The sequence below is a fragment of the Chelonia mydas genome, chromosome 1 (assembly GCF_015237465.2).
Source record: "Chelonia mydas isolate rCheMyd1 chromosome 1, rCheMyd1.pri.v2, whole genome shotgun sequence".
In the NCBI taxonomy this organism is placed as follows: Eukaryota; Metazoa; Chordata; order Testudines; family Cheloniidae; genus Chelonia; species Chelonia mydas.
The window spans coordinates 49,386,075-49,406,594 of record NC_057849.1 but is presented as its reverse complement, the minus strand read 5'-3'; the positions used below and the strand labels follow the sequence as shown (position 1 = coordinate 49,406,594).

Genomic DNA, 20,520 nt, shown 5'->3' with positions numbered 1-20,520 from the left:
AAGGGGATCCTAAAGGTAAATCAACGGGCCCACGGCGTCAAATGCAGGCTTCGGGGGCCTTTTCCGGAGCCCCTCTGCATCTGCCAAACCCTTCCCGGTCAGGAGCACGTGAGGGACCCCTCTGCAAGGTTCCCCCGGGTAATCCCCCTCACAAACACGAAGGCTGGGCCTGCGGCGCCGCTCTAGTGAGTCACAGGACAAAAGGCTCCAATAGGGACCCGAGCGAGCCCGTAACCTAGGAGAGCAGCATTGTTTGGGGGCGGAGGAAGGGCGCCGCGCCGGCTGAGGCTCCAGGGAGACTGGCCCTGGGAGTGAGCCCCACGTGGCCACTGAAGCGCGCGCCGCCTCCGGACAGCCCCCCGCCCGGGGAAGGCGCCTGGACCCGGCGCCCAGTGCCTGCCCGGCGTGCGGCAGGAGGGAGTCGGGGTGAGTAGCCGCAGCGACTGGAGCAGGCCGGGCCGGGCCGGGCTGGGCGAGCCCCGCGCGGGGAGGGGGCCGCTGGCGCTGTGCGGGGCGACAAGAGGAGCATCACATGAGGGGAGACGCGGCGGCGCTGCCACTTGACTGGCTGCTTGTGCAACGGGTATGGCGGGAGAGGGGAGTTAGTGTCTGGTGCACAAGGTCGGGGGGCGGGTGGGCATAGCCTGGTTCCACCTGAGGGACGGAGGGAGGGGTGACCTTGCCCAGCGCTGTCCCACCCCACCGGCGCTGGTGCACGGGAAGCTGCCGTGGTAGTGCCGGGCCGGCCAATTCTATCAGCCCTTCCAGGGTCGGAGTAGGGGGTTACACCACAGTGGGTGGCATGAAGTTCACCGGAACAGACCGTTGCCCGGGGGAGTTGGAGGGAGCTGGTCCTTCCTTCCCCGCTCGTAGAATAATTAAAATCGCTGCTTTCGACAACGTAAATCAGTTTCCCTCTGCTCCCGCCGCTGGGAAGCCCGCGGAGCATCTAGCCCGCGTTTGCAGAGGAAGTTCTGCATTTGCAAACTTCAGTTTTACTCAGAAGCAGACCCATGGGCCTTGATTCTCAGCGACTTGGTTCCTGAAAGGAGGGGAAAGGTGCTTTGTAGCTGGGGTCCTCTAGACCTCTCTCTAGTGTAAATTTGCATGTGAGCTGCTTCCTCGGGCCCCTCAGGGGCACGGGAAGAGTAATAGTGCAGTGCTTTCCAGGCATGCCCTCTCTTTGCCCTTGGCCTGTCCCTGACATCCCACCCGGGAGCAGGTACAGTACAAGAGTGCACAAGGGAGGGGCAAGGCAGTGGAGAATCAGTCCTGGGCAGGTCATCTGAGGTAAATTTCATTCTAAAGTGTAGAGTGCATTAGTGTTAAAGGTTTACTACAAAGTATCTGAAAGACATTATTTTGCATTTCTTATCTGTCTTAAACATGGCTGTACCAATTTAAATAAAATAGTAAAAACATAATTTGCATCTGGACTAAGAAAGCATATGCTAAATTTAAGAAATAAGCTATCCCAGTAATTTGCATCCTAACATGCTATGTTATCTTATTTAATATTTACTTTGCAGTATTGCATAGAAGCCAGCCAGGTCAGTAACCTATCTTGCTAGGTTTTGTAAAACAATATAGTAAACGGCAGTCCCTGTCCCAAAGAGCTTACAGTCTAAAAGACAAGATGTAACAGTGTGTGAGACAAACAAGCAGGTCAGGGTGGGATGAGAGTAACATGAGGTAACAACAACAAAATCCCACAATAGCATGTGCACAGTTCTTAGTCAGGAGCCACACACACAGTTTCCCTTTCAAATGGGGGATTCAACATTTGGTGGAGTGTGAATTGCAGGTTGGCAGGAGCAGAGCTTTTGAGATTGCTGCCCACTGTGGTATCACACCTACCTCAATCCATTGGTATTTGCTTTTGTAAGTAAGTCAGTGCAGACCGGATGAAACCCCCTTACTCAAGGTGTGGGGGAAAAGGTGGGGAGAGGAAGTGGCTTGTGGGATAGCTCATGGCAACTGGAGCTGTGCTGCTAAGGAGCTGGAAAGGGCAAAGGGAGTTGTGCTTTTCTTATTATTAAGGCACAGATAGCTTGTATTTAACAGCTACATTATTTTTAGTTAAACGTTACATAACACAGCAATGAGAGGCTTCTGTAGGCTTCAGTCTGCCACAGTCTGTGCTCCACCAAATGGTTCAGAACTCCACCTTCCAAAATGGAGGATGACCTTTGGTGTCTGCCACGGCACCTCATGTCTTTACACAATAATAAAGCTACTCCACACAGTGGTGGGACAGGAGCTAGTGTGTAGGCACAGTGCTTCTGTGTACATGATCCAGGCTCTGGTAGATCTCCTGTGTAGAGCTTGGTTCTAGAGGCAGAGCATGACAAAATCTTAACCTTAATTATTACTGAAAAATTGCTTACTTTCTCATTTTACCATATACTTATAAAATAAATCAAGTGGAATATAAATATTGTACTTAGTTTTCAGGATATAGTATATAGAGCCGTATAAATAAGTCATTGTATGAAATTTTAGTTTGCACTGACTTTGCTAGTGCTTTTTACGTAGCCTGTTGTAAAACTAGGCAAATATCTAGATGAGCTGATGTACCCCTGTCACATTCTATGGCTTGGGGGAGCATACTGTAAGCCCCATATTCCTCATTTTCATATAATCGTGATCTTACACATAAAGCATGCCTTGTAAGGTATAAGGGAAAAGGTTATGATCTGCTGAAAGTCATTTCTCTATCCATATATGTATATCATTAATGCATATGAAGTTATGAGAATTGTGTAGTATGGTTGCTGTAAATTGGGGAATCAGTCAGATATTAACTCCCCAGAGGCAACAGCAAGGAAAGTAATTAATGCCTGGGCAGGGTGTGAAACAATCCATCAACAGCCATTGTCCAGCAAGGGAGCTACAATGCAATGACTCACCTTCATGAGGCCACACAAGAGGAATTGCTCAACCTTGCTGTGTGACGGAGCAATACCCCCCAGGCATGCCTGGACTTTTGTTCTACAAGCACATGGACTGAGGGTATAAAACAGACAGAGTGGACACATACTGGGCCCTTCTCCTGCCCCCACCTATGCTGCAAACAACCAAGATACTGAGAGGAAGACAAGACTCCAGCACAGGAGATTGGCCCAGGTTTAAGGAGCAAACCTGTATATTAAGGACTGCAAGATCCAGTGGGGTGAGAAAAACTGCTTAGTCTAGATGTTGCCCAGCCTAATAGGGTTGAGAGTTTAGACTGCGTGCTTATATTGTATTTTATTTTATTTTGGTAACCACTCTGACTTTTTGCCTTTCACTTAATATCACTTAAAATCTATCTTTGTAGTTAATAAATTAGGGTAGAATAAACAAATTTATTAACTGCAAAGATAGGGTAGAATAAACAATCTTTGTAGTTAATAAATTTGTTTGTTCTACCTGAAGCAGTACATTTGGTTTAGAGCGTGTCAGAAATTCCTCTCGGGATAACAAGCCTGGTGTATATCAATTTGTTTGTTAAATTGACAAACTCATATAAGCTTGCAGCATCCAGTGGGCATAACTGGACATTGCAAGACGGAGGTTCCTAAGGTTGTGTCTGGGACTGGAGATATTGGTTAGTGTCATTCAGTTGCACGATCCATGAAGCAGCTTACATACCAGAGACTGTGCGTGAACGGCCCAGGAGTGGGGGCTCCCACAGCAGAGCAGGGTAAGGCTGGCTCCCAGAGTCAAGGACTGGAGTGACCTAGCAGATCACTGGTCCGGATAACACCAGAGGGGAACATCACAACCCCCTGGAAGATCTCTGTGTACTCCCAGAGGTACACGTACCCCTGGTTGAGAACCACTGGAGTAGTCTATGAGATGATGATATGGCCCTTAAAAATAAATCAGTACAGGTAAAAATCTGCCCTCCAAATCATGCACATAAGTCCCATGGGCTTCAGAATTTGGTCCATTGGGTACAGCTTGGTTTTATTTCTATGTCTGTGTTAGAGAAGCTTGAGGTTTCCAGTGAATTTTAATTAAACAAGATACAAGTAAATGATTATTTGAAATTGGTCTCTGCGAGTAAGTTCATATAGACATAAATATTTGTATTGAATTAAATTTTTTAATATTGTGTAGCAGAAAGATGAAATCAAAGCCAAACTAAAGTGGTTAGTGAAACATGACATTTTAAATGGGGTATGGTGATGGTTACAGTTTGCCCAAAAGCTGAAGCAACTACAGTGTTCAGAACATTCGGGTTGGAAGAATATTGCTATGGCAACAAATTACTTTTATATTCACCTAAAGCAAAAATAGATCTCTCTCTCCCTCTGTGGGAAGCACATTTTAAAGTGCTTGAAAGATTAAAGGTGATAGGCAGAAACAGTTGCATGAATATATTTTCATTTTTGTTCATTGCTTTATATATATTTCTGTATGAAACTGAAATGTAGAAATAATTTAGAGCTAGAAGCATCTTACTGTCAAAATGTAGGAATTGCTTAGGTAAGCGGGGGGAAGGGGAAAGTATAATTCATACAGAACTTCTCTTCCTACTGTGGTATAACATGTTGGGCTTTAATTTATTAAAAGAAATATTCCCAACAGTCTTAAGATAGAATTTTTGTATATATTTGACAAGACTCTACTCGCATGACCCCACACAAATTTTTTATTCTAGATCAGCTACATTGTATGTTACACTAGTGGATTTTCTGGCAAGACAGAGATTGGTTCATTTCATCTTTTATTTTTCTTTTGAAAAGGTATCTGACTTTCATTTTTCTGAAAGTGAGCAGCTAGCGGGGCTTTGTGCCTGTGTCTCAAATGGTGAGCCTATGTGCAAGGGGGCAGAGTGGCTGAACAGGAGCCGTGTGTCTCATTAGGAAATACCCAATGTGCAAGAGGCCCTCTGCTGGAGCAACAGAGTTGGCTGTGCACCTTGCCCATCCCATTGGAAGACCTGGCAGAGGGGACAATCTGGGGTGGGCCAGGGCAGGCATGGGTATATTGGATACAGGAGGGGGAATAAGAGGGTGTTCTCATGCCCTGGCTATTCTGCACCCGTGCAGTGTCTCAGATGCTATTGCATCAGTTACCCTGGCCCCATCAGCCCCTGAATAGTTGAGATACAGGTTGCCTCCCTTCAGTCCCTGTGCTCAGTTTGGATCTTTGTTAGCTGGAGATTGAGGCTGCATGAGGTCTACATTGAGGCCCAATCTGGACAAGAGTTAGCTAATTTTGTTTCATTGGGGAAACAACGAGAAGGAATGATACAATACATAGCAACTCCTTTAATTGGCTGCGGGTGGCTGTTACTTGTGAATCATGTTTACAATATAGGATAGGTATTAGAACAGAGGCTACTGCTGGATGTGCAGGTAGCAACCACATCAAGAATACTTTTTACCATCTGTACCTGTTAAGGTGAATGGGACCTTCCATTTCATGCTTAGACCAGATCATGCATATATGTGCCTTTGTCACCTTGAGATTATACTACTGTAATGTACCTTAACAGGGCAAAAAAGTATATAAAGGTCTATTCTCTGTTCTCCTACAGACTTTTTATAGCACTCAGATGGCATGAGTGGGCTGTAAAAGCAGCTCATCATCCCATCAGAAATATGCCTAAAGGACAATGCAGAGTTCAAAAATTCTTCCACAGCCCCATCAACCTTCTAGTTGGCTTGCTAAAAAAGGAATGTTTCTTAATGACAATGGAACTCTTAGGAAGATCCAACTACTGTAAGTATGTTGACGTTTGCTCTCAGCAGAGTTAATTGCAGGATTAGGGCCTGTGTCATGTTTATCCACACTTTGTGCCAAGCATATTCAAACAGAAGAGATGTAAAAAAAAACCCTCTAGCTCAGTAGTCTCAAGGAACACCAAAGCAACCTCATGGTTGAGAGACCATGCGCAAAATTCTCCTCTCAGTTACACTAGTGCAAACTCATTGACATCAAATGAAGAGGAAAGGATTACAGAGGCCTTTTAGAGGTGCAGCCACTGGAGGGGGTGAGAGGGACTAGTCTTTTTACATCCAGTGATGACCCTCTCCAAATTGCTGCAGGACTATTGATTCTCACTCCTGGTTTCCCCTGATTTCTCCCCATCTTTTAGTGTGGTTGTACCATTGCCTTGAATGGGGTTCCACTGGTAGATCAAATGAGAATTTTGACTCTGTCACTAAGGATGGGGGTAGCATAAGCCTCTCATCCTCCTCCATCCCATGACCTTTTTCAAAGAAAGTGGGATGTAATGTAAGTTCTCTTTTTCTCTTTGTGCCTTTTCTCTCCCTAGAAAAGGTGGTAGAATAGGGAAGGCAGCCTCTGCAGGACATGTACACAGATACCTAAAAGCATAACTAGGGCCCCTCATCCCACTTCGTAAAAAATAAGTGGGTCAGAGTGAGTTATAGACTGATCTTTGTCTATTTTTAATAAATATCCAAGTAGCTTGTATTTACTAATTTCATCCCCCCATTCCCTCCTACCTAGTTTTGAACAGTCCTCCAAATACTGCTCAGCATTGCTTTTAGATGTTTAGGATTATGGTATTTTGCATGAATATAATTCTATGGGGCTATGCTGCACTTATAGCCTCTTCTACCCTTTCTTTCAGTGTGGGACCCAAAGGAGGATGATACCAGTATGTTCTGGTAACAACTATAGCATTGGCTCCCAACAGTAATAGATTGATGGATGCCTCTGCCTATGAGAATCAAATACACAGATAGTGAATTTTCCCGTTTTTGTCAAATCCAACTGCTGTTATTTTATAATAGCAGAAATTATTGTATATTAACTCTACGACCACATTGATAATGCACATGTGTGTGATAGATCTTCTTCTGTATTAGACTTAGATCAGTTGTACTATCAAAGAAAAAAAATCTGCAGAGGTACCATTATAGACTATTGTTGGGGTTATTTAATAGAATTGCTGCACAAGGGTGTCTTTTTTTTTTTTTTTTGTTAAGCAGACTCGTGCAGAATATATATATATCTCCAAATGCCTTTCTTCATTGCTCTACTAGAAACACAATGGCATCTATGACCCTGTTTAGAGGAAAAAAGCTTCTGTTTGTCTCCTGCTCATTCTGTCAGCATTCACACAGTAAGTTCTCTAGAAATCCCTGAGGTATTCCAGTGTCAGACCACAAAGCCATTTCTGCCTTTTAGAAAAATAATTGTGTTTCAAGGAACAGAGACACTGGGGAATGTTCCTGTGAAGTAAAGACTTGATGTAGCAATGCAGATACAGGAACTGAAAGGTTGGTGGGGGAGAGGTAAAAGACTGAAACAGAAGCAAAGTAAAAGGAGAAAATATATATATTCTGATTTTAGTTACTATTGTGAAAATCCAGAGTAACTCCATGAAGTCAATGAAGTTCCCTGGGGTAGTGCAGATAAGAATATGGCCTTGCATGAAGAAAAGGTGAGCAGTGATTAAGAGAGACAGAAGAAACTCTAACCCATATCGACAGCAGAGTATTTTGGGAGGAAAAATAAATGGGGTTATGAAATGTTCCTTCCTTCTTCCCAAAGTATTAAAAACAATTTGGATCAAATTCAGATCTGAGTAAGCAAGTATACATCCTACTGAGGTAGATTATTTATTATAAACATTTTAGTAACTCGATCAGGCCCTCTGTGCTAGGGGCTGTACCAACACTTAACAAAAAGAATGGTCCATGCTACAAAGAGCTTACAATCAAAATATAAAAGAAGAGACAAACAAACAGATGGGGGGAGCACAAGGTAACAATGAAACAAAATTGGTCAGCATGATAAATACTGGTCAGACAGTACACCAGCTGCTTAATCTTTGTCAAGTTTTTGTCAGTTTCTCAGAAGAGATGTAAGAAGGGATTTGAGGAGGATAGAAGTTGTGCCTGCTTATAGCAGGGCTGATGTTCTCTCTCTGTCCTAGATTCTGTGCTGAACCCAGTTTTCACTGGGTTCTCTGAGGGGGCCACAAAGGAGTTGGTTGCAGCTCCCGGATTCTGGGGCCAGTTATATACTGACCCTAACGTAGATTAGAGCAGCCTGGGGACTGCAATAAACTTTACTGGTTGGCTATGGCCCCCAAAAGGAAGCTCTGCCAACTGGGGATTGCCAGAGCACAACACTCCAGCTACTCTCTCTCTCCCCACCCCTGCCATACGCCATCCCTACAGCTGTAGGAGCATTTAATATTTATAAAACAACTAGTTTCAGGTTGTTTTTAGTATTCACACTTACTACCCATCTAATCCCACAGCTGTAAGAAAGTATTGGTACAGTGGATAGTATCAGTTCTGCCTGATTTTCTTCTTGTTTACCTCAGTGGAGTTACGCCGGTGTAAAACTGGAGTATCGGTGAGAAGAGAATCAGGCCTAGATTGTCCAGCTCATGTAAACAACTGTGAGGGGAAAAAACAACTCTCTTTTTCTATAACAAAAAAGGTGTTTAGATTTTCCATGCTTCATCTTCCTGAAAGGTGTATTGTTGAACGCTAATCTCTAATTGGTTTAGCTCGTGGGAACCGTCGCCTCTTGAACTTCACATTCTTCATGGATTCTGTGTGACTTTTCAGAGGGGAAGGACACTTTTAATGCTTCGCATGAAGAAACCAATAATATGATCTCATCAGGAGATGAAGGCGTTTGAAGTCCAGATTTCCAGTCCCATTGATGCAGAATGTTTACTTGTCAGATCTCGTTTGTTGTCAGTGTTCAGATGCGTGTAATTTCTTGCAAGACAGGGTTTTGGAATGTGAGGCCCCAGCAGTAATGAAGGACCTTTGTATGGTGGTTGAGCAGATAGTATGCTTTTTTTTTATAAATTGACTTAGTAAAATCAACACAATGCCAGCATTAGTATTCAGATTAAATTTAGGCTTCTATGAACAGGCGGTCATGCAGTCAGTTTCTTAAGCAAAATCTTCAGTGTTAGAGTATGCCTCTGGTATCTCAGATATTTCATAAGAAGAGCACAAGACAGTTTTCAGTATGTTGGGAATGTTCAACCTTAGACTGAGATCCCATTTATCTATAGAGCACACTCTGAATTCCTGATATCCTTCTACTCTTTGACTCTTATCTGTTTGTAGCAAAAGTAATTGGTGTATACTTCAACTATTCTTGTCTGACTGCTGCGCATGTAGTTTCTTTAGGTCTTGTTGAAAGCCGGATTAGGAAATACATTACTTAAGAGCAGAACTTGAAACTAAAAACTGTTAGGATGTCTACACTACAAACAGAGGTGACTGCCACATATGGAGACAAACCCAAGCTAGTTAGCTCAAACGTAGATAGCAGTGAAGCATTGGCAGAATGGGTGGCAGCAGGGGCTGGTCACTCAAGTGCATATCCAGGGTCCTGGGTAGGCTTGTATAGCCCATGCTGTCATGGCTTCACTTCTGTTACCATTTGAACTAGCTAGATCAAAGCTAGCTTGAGTATCTCTCCATGTGCAGCTGTCAGACTTCTGATTGCAGTGTAAACATACCCTTTGGCTGTTATGGATTTTGGATAAAATTCTGAAGTCCTCACTCAGGTCCCATGTTGTCTGCTATATCTGTGAGCGTGCAGCATATTTGCCCTGCCTTCCAGCCCTGAGGAGCTGTTCTGCAGGGTTCCAGCCATAGGTTGTCTTAACTTCTGCTTGTTTCCCCCATGGTTTTGGCGAGAGGGAATCGGGAGGAAGCCAGATGACTTGCAAGCCCTATCCGTTCCTCACCATTTGAGGAAAGGATGGGCCTGCTGAGTTATCTCGCCCCCTCCAGATTCCCTCTTCCCCAAGCCATGGGGGAAGCCAGCAGAAGTTAAGACAACCTATGGCTTATTAATATCACGTTTTCCCCCCTCCACACTGTGGAACATCTCCATAGGTGGAAAGGCAAGAGATGCCCACATGGTTGCCTTTTGCCTCCTGAAAATCCCCCAGGATCTTTGCAAACTTCAGGGGTGTGTGTGGTTTAAGTGTTTGGAACACCTCACTACTTCTCTAGGGGGAAAACTTCCCTTTTCCCACTGTGAAAAAATTCTTAGAAAACTAAATGTTAACTGGTGTGCACTTCTATTCTAAGTTCATATTGAAAATTCCCAATTAGCCTCCTTTCTGGAGACAAGGAGACATGGTAACACATTAAGGGACCCTGCTCAGGGGAAAGAAGACTCCTCAAGTTTGGATTTTGAGTTTCCTCATTGTCATTCTTTTAGGACAGCGGTTCCCAAACTTGTTCTGCCGCTTGTGTGGGGTAATCCCCTGGCGGGCCCGGCCGGTTTGTTTACCTGCTGCGTCCACAGGTTCGGCCGATCGCGGCTTACAGTGGCCACGGTTCGCTGCTCCAGGCCAATGGGAGCCACTGGAAGTGGCAGTCAATATGTCCCTCGGCCCACGCCACTTCCAGCCACTCCCATTGGCCTGGAGCAGCGAACTGCGGCCACTGGGAGCCGCGATCGGCCGAACCTGCGGACACGGCAGGTAAACAAACTGGCCGGGCCCGCCAGGGGCTTTCCCCACACAAGCGGCAGAACAAGTTTGGGAACCACTGCTTTAGGAGGTGGTATTCCCCTATGGAACTAATATGGGGCTTGCCCCCATAAATTTCCATATCTTGATAAATCTTTGGAGGCAAGGACCATCTGCACAGAAGCCTGGTGCCTCAGCGCATCTTCCTCCAATAGAGTTATGGCTCTTTCATGATTTGTACTGCCAATGCCTCCCCCCGCCAGCCATCTGGTGGGTATACCAGTGAGCCTTCAGCATGGAAAAAAGTAGTTCAGAAAATCTTTGCTTGGTTACAAAACAGAATAGAGAGAGAGCAGCGCAGCTGCTATAAATTGTGCCTCTCTAACCTATTAGAATTCTTTGAAAAATATCCACAAAGTAGGGCATAAAAGAACAAATGGATATAATTTTAGCCTTTCAAAAGGCTTTTGATAACGTTCCTCAGAATGGGCTATTAACAAAACTTGTTAGCCATGGGGTGATAGGAGAAGTCTTATCATGGATTAAAAACAGATGGGAAATAAAGTGGAAGTAGGAATAAACTGTCCATTCTCAGCATGCAGTGAAATTAATACTGAAGTGTACCAGGGAGCAGTACTACCAACAGGAGCAGTGTTTAATACATTCATGATCTGGAAATGGCTTTGTGAAAAAGTGGACTCACCACTAGAGTGATTGGGTGTAACATAATGTATCTCTGACTGGCACTCCCAGCTGATGGCCTCTCTGGTGGTCCGCCTCTTCCCATGACTTTGCCCTGCAGCCAACCCTTCCTAGGTAACAGCCTCTCAAAAATAAAAGTCTAGTATCCTTGTATCAAGATTCTAGATCTGACTCTGAGCCCCACGGTCCTTGCATCCTTCCGACGGGGCTCTCCATCGATCCATATCCCTATCTCAGAGCTTCACACTGCTTTCTCCTGTGGCTGGTAGGGGAACCGAGGCCTTCCCACTATACTGGGTTCCAGCCCAGGGACCCTATAACTAGCAGTCAGCGACTGTTTCATCCAACTCCTTGCTGCTGATTCCCTGGACTTCTTCCTACTCCCCCTTTCTCAGGCCTTCACCCCCCACAGCCTGTCTAGGTTCACCCTTCTTCTCAGGGCTGGGACTGTCAGCAAGTTAGGTAGGCAGACTCACACTAGCAGGGCTTGAGCTAGTGTATTAAAAATAGCGGTGGCGCACTGTGCCTCTGGCAAAGACTGCGGCTAGCCACCAAAGCTCAGACCCATGGGGTCAGGTGGGCCTGAGCTGCTGTGTTCATTCTACAATTGTTAGCACACTAGCTCAAGCCCCACTAGCAAGAGTCTGTCTACCTGGGCTGGGAGCTTGACTCCCAGTGCAGTATAGACATACTATCAGGGCTGTCCCCTGGAATCCCCTAACAAACCCAGTCCAAAGGTACAAAACAAACCAACTTCTGCTCTCCTCAGGCTTGGCCCTTCATGCCTCTTAAATGCCCCCTGCTGTTCTTCCACTGAACAACTCCCAGAGCTCTCTCCCTGGAAGTCCAGATCATGCCCTTTTATCAGGGCTTACCGCTGGAGCCTGCTCCACTTCCCGGGAATGCCTCATCTCTGTCCTGGCCTCCTGCCTAACTTGTCTGTTCAGGAGAGGGTCCCAGGGCTTATTCTACCTCCTGGGTTTCCTCCTTGACCCTCCAAGTATCTTTATTCTCTGTAGTCTCAGACAGTGACTGCAGACTCTCCATGTAGCCCCCTGCTTCTTGCTTCCTGTTTATGACCATCATGCACTGTACTTTGTATCTTGTTCATGATTTAGAGTCTCACGCCCTTCCTGGTATTCTTAAACTTTTTAAAGAGTTGCAGAAGAGCTTTTCTTATTTTCCTTCTATTCTTGAAGTTACAAGGAAAATTGTTACATTAAGACCTGAGTTTTCTATATAAACACCTCCTTCACTGGTACAGTCGTTATAATTCCAAATGATATGATCTATTGCGTCCTGGGTTATGCATAATTCATCTTTATGCTTGTTAATTAGAAATAAATTACTCTTTAATTTGCAATGCTGTGTTAGAATTCTTAATAGAACCGCTTCGCTCTTCCTCTCGGGGCCTTGGATTACATCACCATTTTCAACAGTTCGGCATACTTATTGGAATGTTTTCCCCTTCATTTCATTTGCTCACAGTTCTTGCCATTCCTTCCTTATCTCATTTTTTATTAGGTATTTAAATTCCAGTTTGCTTAAGGGGATTCCTAAGTCAACTTGTTCATTATCAGTAGCACTTTTTGCCTGTTTGTCCGCCAGTATGTTATCTAGTACAGGTATCCCCACGTGCACCAGGATCCATGCTAGTACTATGGTTATAGCCAGTTGTGTGCCTGTTTGGTTGTTAGCAGTAATACTTCATTAAGAATATCATTTCTGCTGTCAGATTTACCACCATAAATTGCCCGCATCCCTGACAAGGAATCAGAGAGGGTGGCCACGGTAGCTGGCCACATATCTATAGCTCAATTTAGTCCTAGCATAATCCCTGTTAGCTCAGTCATAATGACAGATACAAAGTTATTAACCTTGCGGCTTCCTTGAGTCCAAGTGAGTGCACACAGAAGGCTGTTCCCACTCTTCTTGTTCCATGCTATCTGCATATATTTGGCAGTAGTGTCCCCATTTATCACAAATACATAGATTTGGTAAATATACAAGATATAGCAATCTTCTCCTTTTATTAATTTAATTATGTAATTCCATGTCTGTCTCAGGGGATGGTTTTCCAGTGATAAAATATTTTCCCATAGCTATAGATTTTGGTCTTTTTCAGTCCTTTCTTTTCATTAAGATGCTTTATCCACTTCTATACAGTAACTCTTCACTTAACGTTGTAGTTATGTTCCTGAAAAATGTGACTTTAAGCAAAACGATGTTAAGCGAATCCAATTTCCCCATAAGAATTAATGTAAATGGGGGGGGGGGTCAGGTTCCAAGGAATTTTTTTTTTTTGCCAGACAAAAGGCATTATATACATTTTAAACAAGCAATTTAATACAGGGTATTAAACAGGCTGGCAGCCCCCCTATCAACTCCCCTACGTGCCCCCCTCAGTGCCTCCTGCCCGCCAGCGGACCCCACGGATCAGCGCCTTCCCCCGCCTCCTGCCCGCGGCAATCAACTGTCTTAGAGCGTTCAGGAGGCTTTGGGGAGAAGCAAAGACACGGCGCGCCAGCTCCCCCCTCCCTCGGCTGCCTTCCGCCCACAGCAATCAGCTGGTTTGTGGCGTGCAGGAGGCAGGAGGGGGAGCCTGCGTGCCGCATCCTTGCTCCTGCCTCCCGAACGCCACACACCAGCTGATTGCCGTGGGCAGAAGGTGGGGGGAGCAGGGTCAAGGTGCTGATCTGCAAGGTCCGCCAGCGCGTGGGGTGGTGGGGGCGTAGGGGAGCTGACGGGGGCTGCCAGCTGTGGACAAAGCAGATGGCCAAATGACGTTATAGCGGAACATTGCACAACTTTAAATGAGCATGTTCTGTAATGGAGCAGGGACGTAAGATTGAAACAATGTTAAGCAAGAGGATGTTAAGTGGGGAGTTACTCTACTCTACTTTTGTGGGGAATTTTGATATTTTTTTTGTCCTACCTGACTTCCACTTAATTCCCAACAATCATTATATATTATTAGGTTCATGTTGTTGTCTTTGCAGTTGTCTACTACTTTGGCCCAAAAAGTTAAGTCTAGGAGCTTCATTCTAAAAATGATCGGTATTTCACTGGCTGCTATCTGTAGTACACACACAGGTGTAATAATGAAGGCATCACATGCAATACACAATGCCTGTGCTTGGATATAGTCTAGTTTTCTCAGATTCCCATTCACGGCTGACCCAAAGGCCTGGTATCTATACTCAGTAATTGCTCTAATTAGAGCTCTGTATCACATTATACCACCATTTTCTTATCCACTCCCCAAAATGTTCCAGAGATACTTTTAGTTAATTGTACCTTTGTACCTTATCTTTAATATTTTCAGTGTGGTCCCTCTCAGTGAGCTTGTTATCAGATATCTCACTTAAGAATTTGTAATTTTTTACTATATTTATCTGTTGGTTATATAGATATAACTTTAAATCTTTTGGATTTTGTTGTGAAGATCATTCCCTTAGTTTCATCTGCAAAAAGAAAAGGAGTACTTGTGGCACCTTAGAGACTAACCAATTTATTTGAGCATAAGCTTTCGTGAGCTACAGCTCACTTCATCGGATGCATACTGTGGAAAATACAGAAGACGTTTTTATACACACAAACCATGAAAAAATGGGTGATTATCACTACAAAAGGTTTTCTCTCCCCCCACCCCGCTCTCCTGCTGGTAATGGCTTATGTAAAGTGATCACTCTCCTTACAATGTGTATGATAATCAAGGTGGGCCATTTCCAGCACAAATCCAGGTTTTCTCCCCCCCCCCCCGCACATTCCCCCCCCAAAAACCCACTCTCCTGTTGGTTTTTTGGGGGGGGATGTGCGGGGGGGGGGGGGAGAAAATCAAGGTGGGCCATTTCCAGCACAAATCCAGGTTTTCTCCCCCCCCCCCCGCACATTCCCCCCCAAAAACCCACTCTCCTGTTGGTTTTTTGGGGGGGATGTGCGGGGGGGGGGGGGGGAGAAAACCTGGATTTGTGCTGGAAATGGCCCACCTTGATTATCATACACATTGTAAGGAGAGTGATCACTTTACATAAGCCATTACCAGCAGGAGAGCGGGGTGGGGGGAGAGAAAACCTTTTGTAGTGATAATCACCCATTTTTTCATGGTTTGTGTGTATAAAAACGTCTTCTGTATTTTCCACAGTATGCATCCGATGAAGTGAGCTGTAGCTCACGAAAGCTTATGCTCAAATAAATTGGTTAGTCTCCTTTTCTTTTTGCAAATACAGACTAACACGGCTGTTACTCTGAAACCTGTCATTAGTTTTATCTGTGGAGACCTTGAAGCCCTACCTGTTTCCCCATTCTGCACTCCTTTTAAGTGCCTTGTTTTTATGACACTTTCAAGGTTTCTGGTTTTGGTCCATATGGCACAGTCATCGGCAAATAATGTGATCACTAGTCCTCTATTCCTCTCCTTAGGGAGACCATTTATCATGATGTTGAAGAGGGTTGGGCTAATTACGCTCCCCTGTGGAGTTGAATTTCCAATTGAATATACCTTGGCAAAAGTAACCTTATTTAGACTTTTGCTTATGCCTGGTCTACACTACAGAGTTAGGTTGATTGTAATGCAGCTTATGTCCACCAAATTACATCAGTGTACACACTACAGCCTTGCTTCTGCCGATGTAAGTGCCCTACTACACTGACATAATAACTCCTCCTTCACAAGAAGTGTAGGGCTTATGTCGGTGTAGCTAGGGCAGACGCAGTGTCCATGTAGATGCTGCGGGTTACTTACATCAGCTGTTGGCTGTCATTCTTGCCATCTTGGAGCTGTGAAATTGACAAGAAAGCCTAGTTTCCCCACTCCCAGCTGAGCTGCTGCCTGATTTCCCTGCTCCCAGCCAGACTGCTGCCCATGCTCCTGGCTTCCAGCCCAGGCTCCCTGCTCCCCTCAGGGAGCCCTGCTGGCCCCCAGATTCCTGGCTTCCTGCTCAGAGCCGGGCTGCTGCCAGTGCTTCCCGTTGGGCTGCTACCCGGGCTCCCAGCTCCCCACTCTGCTGGCTGCTGCCTGGGCTCCCCACTGGGAGCCCTGCTGCCCACTGAGCTCTTAGCTCCCCACTTCCTGCCAGGAGCATGGCAGGTGCCTGGGCTCCAGGCATGGAGTTCCCTATTGGGCGCAGCAGGGAACTGGGAACCCAGAGCCTGGGCAGCTGCCATGCTCTCGGTGTGGAGGGGGCGGGGAAATGGGCTCTCAGTGGGGAGCTGAAAGCTCAGGGGGGTGGGGGAGCGGAGATCTGGAGCCTGGGTGACTGCTGTGCTCCCGGCAGGGGAGCAGATGGATTCTCAGTGGGGAGCCAAGAGCCAGGGGAGGAGAGGAAACCAGGCTCCCAGTGGGGAACCAAGAACCGGGGAGCAGCTGAGGCTTTCAGTCCCCCACACTGCTCCTCATAAGTGGTTGGAAGCACTCCTGGTGGGGACACACACCACCAACAGAAGGAGGGTAGTGTGGACATGAACCACCACAGTAATTACTGGGGTGGCTGTAAGTCAACATAACAGGTCAACATAAGTTTGTAGAGTAGACATGCCCTTAAGAAGCCACTTATCTATGGGCGGCACATGAACCACTGGTTGGGGGAGACTAGCCCCCAACCCTGCCCCTTCCACCCAAGGCCCTGCTCCTTCTGCACCCCCTGGAACCCAGAGCCCCACCAACTGCAGCCGCTAGGCCCTGCCCCAGGCTGGCTATTGCCCGCAGCCCCGGAGCAGCGGGAGGGAGAGTGTGCGACAGTGCAGCTGTACCCCAATCCCCCCCCCGGAGCACTGGGAGAGTGCACGGCGGTGCTGCTGCAGCCTTTCCAACCCCAGGAAGGCGGGCAGCGTGGCCCCAGCCCCTGAAGTCCAGCGGCACCGCTGAAGTGGAGCCCTGGGGGTAGAGTGTGGGCAGGGCCACGCCTGGCTGTTTGGGGAGGCACAGCCTCCCCCACCCGCTGCCCATGCCCTTATCCATCTGTGCGTTCTTCCTAGAATACTCATGGAAGCTAATTTATATAGTAGTCTTTATCTATAACCCATGTCCAGGAAGTTTACTATAGTGAATTCTTTGGTTCTCATGCTTTTTTATGCTTCTGTCTCTATCCTTACAATGTGGTTAATCTCACTCCTACCCTGTTTTGAACCCATTTTGATTACATCTAGGAACCTGTTTCTTTCTACTGGACTTCTAATCTCCTTACCATTGTTTCCATGGTTTTATCTAAACATGCTGTGAGTGCAATTGGTCTGTGTGCCTCAGGTCTTGAGTGCAACTTACCTGGTTTCCTAACGGGGATGATAATCACATGTTTCCGGTCTTTAGGTATTTCACCTTATGCTATGTATTTTTAGTATCACTCTCAAGCTTCCTTCACTTAAGTGTTTAAGCATTTCAAAGCTTATTTTGTCCTTGCTGGTGCAGTGCTTTTGCTCCTTATCATTTTTTGGTGATCTTTCATATGAAAGTTTTCATTTAAAATAACTGCTGCTCCTCCCACCTCTTCATGATTTCATAATTATCATTAATGAACTTATTTTTCTCTCCCTAATTTCTATCATCTGATCCTTGTCACTACTGACTTTTTGAAACATGGTGCCCAGATTTTCTGCTTTTTCTTTGTTGGAGCTTGTTACTCCATATACTGCAACTCCTCAGTTTGGTATTATGAGGTTCTTACTCTTTATTCCATTCATTTTCCTAATTTGTTTAAGTATTGGTATCTTTATTAGCTTTCCTGCAGTAGATTCTCCAGCCTTCTCTTTGTCTTTTATATAATCCTTTGTGCAACTGCCTTTCTAAATATTTCATTGTCTTTGCTATTTAAGGATTTTTTTTTGCAGTCTTATTTGCTTTATTCCTTTCCTTAATTACCATTTCACATTTCTTGTTCCACCATCATATATGTGTAAATATATATATGTCTTTATGATTCCCTTAGTAATAGTCCTACAGAATTCCTCAAAATCTTCATTTATACATTGCTCATTCACATTGCCCTCACTTCTGTTTCAAATGCATTTCCAGTTTGCTTATTTTTAGATTTCAGGTGGGGTTATTATCTTCTTCGGTATTTCCTTTCCCTTGGTATCTAAGTAATGTTGGGAAGTGGTCACTACCAATTCCCTCTTCTTTGTAAATTTCCCAGCTGCATTTACTTGCTATGGTGCTAGAAGCTATTTCCAGATCCAGGCATGAGACGCTTTCCGTCAGCTGTATTGAACCTGGTGGGGGCTCCATCATTTAATATTACTAAATTATTCTCTTCAAAGAATTGCTCTAAATATTTTCCATTTTTATCACTTTTCTTACTTCTGAACAATCTGTTGTGACTGTTCATATCACCACAGATAATGAATGGGCATGTGACATCTGCAATTCATTCTTTCAGGTCCATAGCCTCTAGTTTCCTGCTGTCAGACTTAAGGCCTGGCAGCTGCACCTGCTCAGTATTCCTAACACCCTAATGAGCCAGCCAGGCTGCCTGATGGACCCGCCCTGTCTGATTGGCTGAGGAAGCTAGCAGGCTGGTTCTTCAGCTCAGCAGCAGCTCAACACACGCCCACAGACTCCCTGTGTTTGTCTCTTGCCCTGCTCTTTCACAGCTCCAGTCAGCCTTGTTCCCATCCTTGCTCCTGCCCTCCCTAGCATCTGGCAATCTTGGTCTGACCCTTGACTCAGAGTCGGACTCAGGAATCCGTCTTGACCTTTAGCACTGGTATTTGGCTTTGACCACTAGGCTTCACTGCCTACAATCCAGTCTTCTGAGACCTGCATGGGTTATAAACGTTATAAAGTCACAGAGACATAGAATTGTTTTGTATCAGTATCTCAGTAGCATTATACTCAATATTTAGCTTTTTAACCTCTACTTCAGGGGTTCTCAAACTGTGGATGGGGACCGCAAAGTGGGTCATGACCCCATTTTAATGGGGTCACCAGGGCTGATGTTAGACTTGCTGGGGCCCCGGTCCGAAGCTGAAGCTGGAGCCCCACCGCCTGGGGGTGAAGCCGAAGCCCAAGGGCTTCAGCCCTGGGCAGCAGGGCTCAAGTTATATGTCCTCTGCCTGGGGCTGAAGCCCTTGGGCTTTGGCTTTGGTCCCCGCGCCTGGGGCAGTCAGGATTGGGCTTTGGGCCCCCCCAACCTGGGATGGCAAGCTCAGGCTTCGGTCCCCACTCCTGGGTCATGTAGTAATTTTTTTTGTTAGAAGAGCGTTGTGGTTCAATGAAGTTTGAGAACTGCTATTCTAATTTAAGGTCGTTCAGGCTTTCCTTAATGAAGGTTTCAGAGTAGCAGCCGTGTTAGTCTGTATCCACAAAAAGAACAGGAGTACTTGTGGCATCTTAGAGACTAACAAATTTATCTGAGCATAAGCTTTCGTGAGCTACAGCCCACTTCATCGGATGCATAGAATGGAACATATAGTAAGAAGATATACACACATACAGACAGGTTTCAGAGTAACAGCTGTGTTAGTCTGTATTTGCAAAAAGAAAAGGAGGACTTGTGGCACCTTAGAGACTAACCAATTTATTTGAGCATAAGCTTTCGTGAGCTACAGCTCACTTCATCGGATGCATACTGTGGAAAGTACAGAAGACATACTCACTCTCCTGCTGGTAATAGCTTATGTAAAGTGATCACTCTCCTTACAATGTGTATGATAATCAAGGTGGGCCATTTCCAGCACAAATCCAGGGTTTAACAAGAACGTCCGGGGGGGGGTTAGGAAAAAACAAGGGGAAATAGGTTACCTTGCATAATGACTTAGCCACTCCCAGTCTCTATTCAAGCCTAAGTTAATTGTATCCAATTTGCAAATGAATTCCAATTCAGCAGTCTCTCGCTGGAGTCTGGATTTGAAGTTTTTCTGTTGTAATATCGCAACTTTCATGTCTGTAATCGCGTGACCAGAGAGATTGAAGTGTTCTCCAACTGGTTTATGAATGTTATAATTCTTGACATCTGATTTGTGTCCATTTATTCTTATGCTCAAATAAATTGGTTAGTCTAAAGGTGCCACAAGTACTCCTTTTCTTTTTGCACACACATACAAAGAACATGAAAAAGTGGAGTAAGAGGCTAATTAATTAAGATGAGCTATTATCAGCAGGAAAAAAAAACTTTTGTAGTGATGATCAAGATGGCCCATTTAGACAGTTGACAAGAAGGTATGAGGATACTTAACATGGGGAAATAGATTCAATATGTGTAATGACCCAGCCATTCCCAGTCTCTATTCAAACCCAAGTTAAAACGGTATCTCGTTTGCATATTAATTCAAGCTCAGCAGTTTCTCATTGGAGTCTGTTTTTGAAGCTTTTCTGTTGCAAAATTGCCACCTTTAAATCTATTACTGAGTGGCCAGAGAGGTTGAAGTGTTCTCCTACCGGTTTTTGAACGTTA

The 20,520-nt window shown here is 45.2% G+C and overlaps 1 protein-coding gene across 7 annotated transcripts in view; it reads left to right on the top strand.

The window, feature by feature from the left end:
• The first annotated feature begins 264 nt into the window (after positions 1-264).
• Positions 265-20,520, top strand: part of LOC102938144 (probable tRNA methyltransferase 9B) — a 90,197-nt gene continuing 69,941 nt past the window's right edge. For 5 of the 7 annotated variants that reach the window (XM_037892288.2, XM_043531799.1, XM_043531791.1 and 2 more), the window contains exon 1: positions 265-426. The gene's annotated coding sequence lies outside the window, so the exon portion shown is untranslated. The other 2 variants (XM_037892298.2, XM_043531782.1) reach the window with 1 other exon arrangement.